This window comes from Lissotriton vulgaris, chromosome 5 (genome assembly GCF_964263255.1).
Source record: "Lissotriton vulgaris chromosome 5, aLisVul1.2, whole genome shotgun sequence".
Taxonomy (NCBI): domain Eukaryota; kingdom Metazoa; phylum Chordata; class Amphibia; order Caudata; family Salamandridae; genus Lissotriton; species Lissotriton vulgaris.
The window spans coordinates 755,466,210-755,473,264 of record NC_141693.1 but is presented as its reverse complement, the minus strand read 5'-3'; positions in this window follow the sequence as shown (position 1 = coordinate 755,473,264).

The window sequence follows — 7,055 nt, the reverse complement described above, 5'->3', positions numbered from 1 at the left end:
TGATGCACTTTCCAATGTTCAGGGCAACCAGATTGAGAGAGGCAGACTTTGTTCCACCCTGCCTGTCCACCTACGACTACGTTGTGGCTCTGAAGATCACATGCTGATCGAGCAGGGCATTCCAGAAGTGCAATAAACTGAAAAATCACTGAGAAATCCTTCCAGTTTGAATGGGGTTGCCTTGTCCTGTAGTGACCGTCTTCCCAGTGCTTCCCTGTCTCCCAATGTTGCACCCTACCCTAGACGGATCGTAACCGTCGTTATCACTACCTCTGTCAGAGAGTGAAGAGGAAATCTTCTGCTCAACGATTCCTCCTTTAGCCACTAGTACAGTTGCCCTTTTATGGAATCTATACGGATACTCCTCTGGCAGAAGATGGTTTCCAATACTTCACCATATGAGCTACAGAGGTCTCATTTGGAGTCTTGCCCAAAGGACTAGAAAAACACACCAGGCTATGTGACACTAAACCTTCAACCACAATCTTGCTGTAGCCTCCTTCTGAGGCAACAGAGCTAGGAAGATCGATCTGAGCTTTACTGCTTCCTCTTGTGGCTGATAAACCATGCCCAAGTCTGTTGTTAAATGTGCTTCGAAGAAGACCCAGTCTTGTGAGGGATCCAGCTTGCACTTTTCCAGATTTATTATGAGTCCATGTCACTGAAGACAATGTTGCATCACCTTCCAACCCTCCAGTAGCTTCATTCTTGTTGAGGCCTGGAGGAGCCATTTTCCCAGGTATGGAAAAACACTCCACCCCTGAAGATGTAAAAGAGCCACCAAGGTTGGCATCATTTTTGTTAATACCCATTGGTCAGATTTGATGCCAGAGGACAATACCTGGAACTGAGAACTACTTCCCAGGCCAAAAACTTGAGGAATGTTTGATAAGGTCCAGCAATGGGAATGTGTAATTATGTGTCTGTTAAATCCATTGTGATTATAAATGCTTTCTCCTGAATTAAAGGGATGATTCTTTGAACTGTTTCCATCATGAACAGAATCCTCATTATCCACGTGTTTACCCCCTAGGATCTATAATCAGCAAGAATAAGTCCAAGTGCTTGGGGACTAGAAAAATCACCCCAACCCTGTCTCTACTTTGGGAAGTGGAACTACTGCTCCCTGCTTCACCAGACTGAAGTCTGCTGCCTAGAGAGCTCATTTTCTTGTTGCTAGGTTGTGGAGTATGTATGATCCCTGAATTCACAGGAGTCTCTTGAATCTCTAGATATCCCTTCTTCACCACCTGGCAGACCCACACCTGAGATAGGACCCTCCCATACTGAATGGAAGAATCTTATCCTTCCCCCAAGTGGTTGAAGGGGCATGATCTCAACGTAGTCAGGAGCACTGATTTTTCGCTGGAGAGCTACATTTCCCATTTTGCTCTCCCTGATTCCTGCCTCCTTTGCCTCTCTGTTTTCTATAAAAAGAAAACTGCTGCTGTCCAGCTCACCCAGAAGGCTGTCAAATGGAGGATATGGAGAAAGATGAGCTGGATCCGGAAACAGAAGTTCCAGTCTGATGGAAGGATTGAGAGTGCTTCTTCTTTGGGATTCGCTGCAACTTATTCTCAAAATCCGGGGCATCCTTAAGGCCACAGCTTTCTGAACTGCATCAGTGTGCTACTCCTTCAGATAAAGATTCCTCCATGTAGAAATAATAACTCCTTCTTCCAATGCAACAGCGCTCACAATATCGAAGAAAACAACAGAAAAGAATCTCACCTGTTTCTCGAAGGCTTCAGGGAGATCAGAAAACTCGGTGTTCTCCTGTTTTGCTTTAAAAAGGCTCTTGAAATCAAAAACAAGTGATTGAGAAGTGTAAGCACCATAAATACCAGTTCTCATTACAAGAGTATTCCCAGCTTAAGATGTGTTCAAAGCTGAATAAATCTTCCTGTAAACCTGATCTTTAAGTATGTTCTATTCTGTCATTCATTCTGCCAACCAGACTCACAAATACAGAATCCACCACTACTGACTCATGTATAGATTTCTCAATGTTCTCTAAAGGACAAATCTGAGACATTACTCTAGGAACATTACATTTGTGTGGATCCTTCCATTCCTTTTACCAACGTCAAGCACATGCAGATGATTAGGAAGATGTAAGACTTTAGGTTGCAGAAATTGACAAATAATTGGATCTGTGGATGTACAGGGTAACTCCTCAACAGAAAACCCCATATTCTGAGGTATGCTAGCCAGAATGTCAGGCAGCATATCTTTATCAACACATTTTCCATTAAAGTCTGAAGGGAGGACATCAACTCCTTTCTCCTCTCCTTCAGAGCTGGAAATAGCAGAGTACTGATCATTCCTACTTTTAGGTGCCTGAGGAGTATTGATGGAGGAAAGGGTATCCAAAGCAGTCCTCTTAATTGAGTCCTCCAAGTTCTTGTCATCCTTCTTAGACCTCTTTCTCCTTCATTTTGTTCTTGAGGGAGAAGAACCAAATGAAGAAGAATTGAGTGCCAAACCACTAATTAATGCCAGAGCTGGCTTTAAAATGCACATGCGTGGAGTCCCTGATCTTGCACCTGCACACTGATGTATTAAGGAAAAATGGAAATAACACAGAACTAGTGCAGCTTCACATCCTCTCTGCTATCCTGGAAAGAGGAGATGACCACATCATAGGTAAGTCCTCATAGCAGCATATGGCAAAAGCATCGGTAGCACTTACCTTGCTCTGTGTCAGGTCTAGACTCGGGTTAGTGCTTTAACCACTGTACGCAGGAGCAGTATGCCGCTAGTTCCCAATTCCTTCCTGAAACTCCTTTGACCAACACGCAAGATATATATTGTGCTAGTAGATTGAGTCCCACGGGGAAAAGGGGATGGGACGGAGAAGAGACTGCCACACACACTCGTCAGGATGGTCTTCTAACTCTTCTGACTTCTATCTTCTAACAATCTTCTTCTCCTCGGGCCGCTTGTAATTTGGCTGTGAAGGAAACACAATCACTTACTATTCTTCCTATGATTAAATTTGAATGCTTTTGGTTTCTACCCAAGAATTAACTGTTCTCTGACCTACCTGCCCTTATGTGGCTTTTGCTTCTCTTCTATATTTGTTTGTTGTATTCTTTTGTTCTTCCTGTGTGCTGCAACTAATTTATTTATGTACAGTTAGTCTATGTATTTCACTCTCCCTAACCTTGCCTTCCTTTTTATTCTTTTTCTGGTATCTCACCTAATATGTTCCTGCACACTCCTTAACTGTATCTTGTCTTGGGGTAAGTATGTGTCTTCTTCACCTGTAGGATACTAGTCTTATCTTCTCTACGTAAATGTCTTTCAGAACTGTTGTAAGTCTTCTCTCTTTAATCCTTAAGTTTACTCTTTTACTGTATCTCCAACTTGGCTAGCAAATGCTGCAATACTAGTAAATTCTGCAACTTAAATTACTTCAAATAACTTCCACAACTATCTTCCTTTCTGAGGAATAATACTCTGCACTGTCTAAATTCACTCGACCTTAACAGCGCAGGTACTAAGTTTCTTGAGATCCTAACGCGTCTCACTCGACTTTTGCAAAAAACTTCCTTAGACACGAACAAGCTAGAAACTTGTTCTGACTCTGCTTTTATATGTGCGTCATAAGCTCAATGGGCAGGTGCGTCGAAGAGACACAAAATGTCTCCTTAGCACTCAGAAATAACTCCTGCCGGCATCAAATGTGCTTCCGTAAGTAAAATTGGTTCCGCCTTACTTGTATTATGGTCTTCTTCCAAATACACTCAAACTCTCGATTTCTCCTGGAAACTGAAAGCGCAACGAGTTTAGTTACTTTCCCTAATACGCGGCGCTCCAGAAGGCATGACTATCTTCCTCCGCTACTCAGGTGAAGTGCACCACTCTACTCGCGCTTCACCTGCATCTTGATTTTCTGAAATGGCAACTAGACTGTCAACCTTCATTTCTGAGGAACGGCTTTTGGCAGCCATTTTGGTGGTTGGTCGCAATGACGTTTTTACCAACAAACAAGTCTTTTTACATTTCTGGTGTTGACCAATTGTCAGCGCAAGGACAGATTGACTCTTGTTCCTTAATGATCTGATGTTCCTGACAGTACCCTCCCTCAAAGTGCTTCCTTCCTGTCGGGACCTGCTTGGGAATCTCTTATGAAACTCTCGTATCAATTTAGGAGTGTGGACTTCAGTAGCGAACTCCCAAGACCTCTCCTCTGGTCCATAACCCTTCCAATCAAACAGATAGTACAACCTGCCTTTTCGAACCTTAGAGTCTAAAATTTGTTGTACCTCAAATTCTTCTCCCTGTTCAGTTTGGATTGGCTTTGGGGTTTTACCAGTTCGCAATCCAGGTGCCACCTTTTTTAATAAGGAGACATGGAATACCGGATGAACTCGTAAAACCTTAGGTAACTTCAACCGATAATTTAGAGTACCTAATTTTCTCTCAATTCGATACGGGCCAATGAATCTGGGTTGTAATTTTCTGACTCCCTTTAATCTAAGGTTTTTTGTATTCAACCAAACCTGGTCCCCAATTTGTAACTCTGGTTCTTTTCTTCTCTTCTTATCTGCCTAACATTTATTTCTAGCCTTGGCCTTAGTTAAATTTTCTGTAACTAAAATTTATTGACTCTGGTGAGGTGCTCTACTAGATCTGTAACTGCTGGAACATCCACTTCCTGAAAATTTAAAGAATGAGGCGGATGTCTTCCTGCATTCAAGTAAAATGGTGTATAACCAGTGGAAGCATTCTTTGTGTTGTTATGTGCAAACTCAGCTGCCCACAGATAGTCTGGCCAATCTCCCTCTTGATCTAACAAACATAATCTAAGGTACTGCTCTAACTCTTGATTAGTTTGTTCAGTTTGACCATCTGACTCTGGATGATAACTAGTGGAATACCTAGTTTCAATGTTTAATCTTTTTGTGAATGCCTTCCAAAAATGGGACAAGAATTGAGATCCCCAATCAGATATTAAAATCTTAAGAATTCCATGTATTCTGACTATGTTCTGACTAAAAACACCTCTAAGTGTCTTAGCTGTAGATACTCCCTTTAAAGGTACAAAATGGGCCATCTTTGTAAAGTCATCTACACAAACCAGTATGGTATCAAAACCCTGACTGGAAGGCAATTCCACAATCAGATCTAGAGTAACCGTGTGCCATGGATAAGGTGGTGTAGGTAAGGTTTGCAGCAACCCTTGTGGGGCTCGCCGCTCTGGTTTTCCTTTAGCACAAATCTCACAAGTATTTACATAGTTTTGAACTTCTTTTATTACCTCTGGCCACCAAAAACTTCGTCTCACTAAATGTTCAATTCTCATTATGCCTTTGTGTCCCGCTAGAATTCCATCATGACATTCTTTTAATGCTTTTTGACACATTTCCTAAGTGGGTAGAAAAGAGCTCCGTCATGATATAAAAGACCTTGTCGAATTTCTCGCCTAGGATCTTCTTTCAACCAGCTTGAAACTTCTTCTCTAGTTATCATATTCTGGTTCTCTTCATTTTGAAATGTTTCTTGCAAAATGGCTCCAATTCTTCTTTCTGGTGGAATGATCGCTTGATTCTTGATTTCTTCAGTGATTCCTTCAGTGCCCAATCTGGATAAGGCATCTGCCTTGCCATTTTGTCCTCCAGGTCGATATGTTATTATAAAATCAAAGTCAGCGAAATAAAGCGACCAACGCAATTGTCTGGGAGTTAATGTTCTTGCAAACTTCAAAAATGTCAGATTTCTGTGATCAGTATAGACTGTCACCACATGCTTTGCTCCCATTAAATAGTGCCTCCATTCCTTGAAAGCATCTTTGATGGCTAACAATTCCTTTTCTGTGATTGTGTAAATAATCTCAGCATTTGTCAATTTTCTAGAGCAGAATGCCACTGGATGCAATTGGCCCGTAGACTTGTGTCTTTGTGACAGCCCACCTCCCAATGCTGAATTGGATGCGTCTGTCTCCACAAAGAACGGCTCTGCTGGATCTGAATGCAACAGGATTGGCGCTGTGGTGAATTTTTTTTTTTAATTGAACAAATGCTTCTTCTGCTTCTGGTGACCAAACAAATTGAGCTCCTTTCCTAAGCAATCGAGTTATAGGAATCGATTTTTTTGAGAAATCTTGAATGAACCTCCGATACAAATGGGCAAATCTGATGAAACTCTGTACTTCCTTGACTGACTTAGGAGAGTTCCAATCAAGAACGGCCTTAATCTTGTTTTCATCCATTGTGATTCCACCAGGTGCAAATACAAAACCAAGAAATTCCACCGTAGTAACACTAAAGGCACATTTTTCCAGTTTTACATACAAACTGTTCTCTCTCAATTTTTCTAATACTGTCTTGACATGGTCTCCATGTTCCTCCTCCGTATTTGAATAGATTAAAATATCATCTATGTAGACTATGGCAAACCTGTCTATGCACTCCTTCATCACATCATTGATAAAATGTTGAAAAGCAGCAGGTGCATTACATAAACCATATGGCATAACTTGATATTCATAAAGCTCATGTTTGGTCCTGAATGCTGTTTTCCACTAATCTCCCTCACGAATTCTGACTAGATGGTATGCTCCTCGCAAATCTAATTTGGTATAAATCTTCGCTTCCTTCACTTGATCCAATAGGACTGATATCAGAGGTAGAGGGTAACGTTTCTTTACAGTAATCCAATTGATTTCTCTTTAATCAATGCAGGATCTCAATTCCCCGTTCTTCTTTGGAATAAAAAAAGTGGGGAAGAGACTGGAGACTGGGAAGGTCTTATAAAACCATTTTCCAAATATTCTTCAAGATACCTTTTTAAATGTTCATCCTCTTTTTCGGTTAAAACATATATTCTCTTGCAAAGAAGATTGGATCCTGGTTCCAGGTCAATTTTACAGTCAAAGTCTGTGAGGAGGAAGCCTTTTGCCTTCATCTTCGTTAAACACCTCTCGAAACTCCACATGCTCCTCAGGTAGGGATACGGTGTTTATCACACAAATGGCAGTTTCATTTTCACTTAAAAAGGAGGCAGATGTCTTCTCCCAATGCCTTTGACATTCCTTCCTACAATGCTCT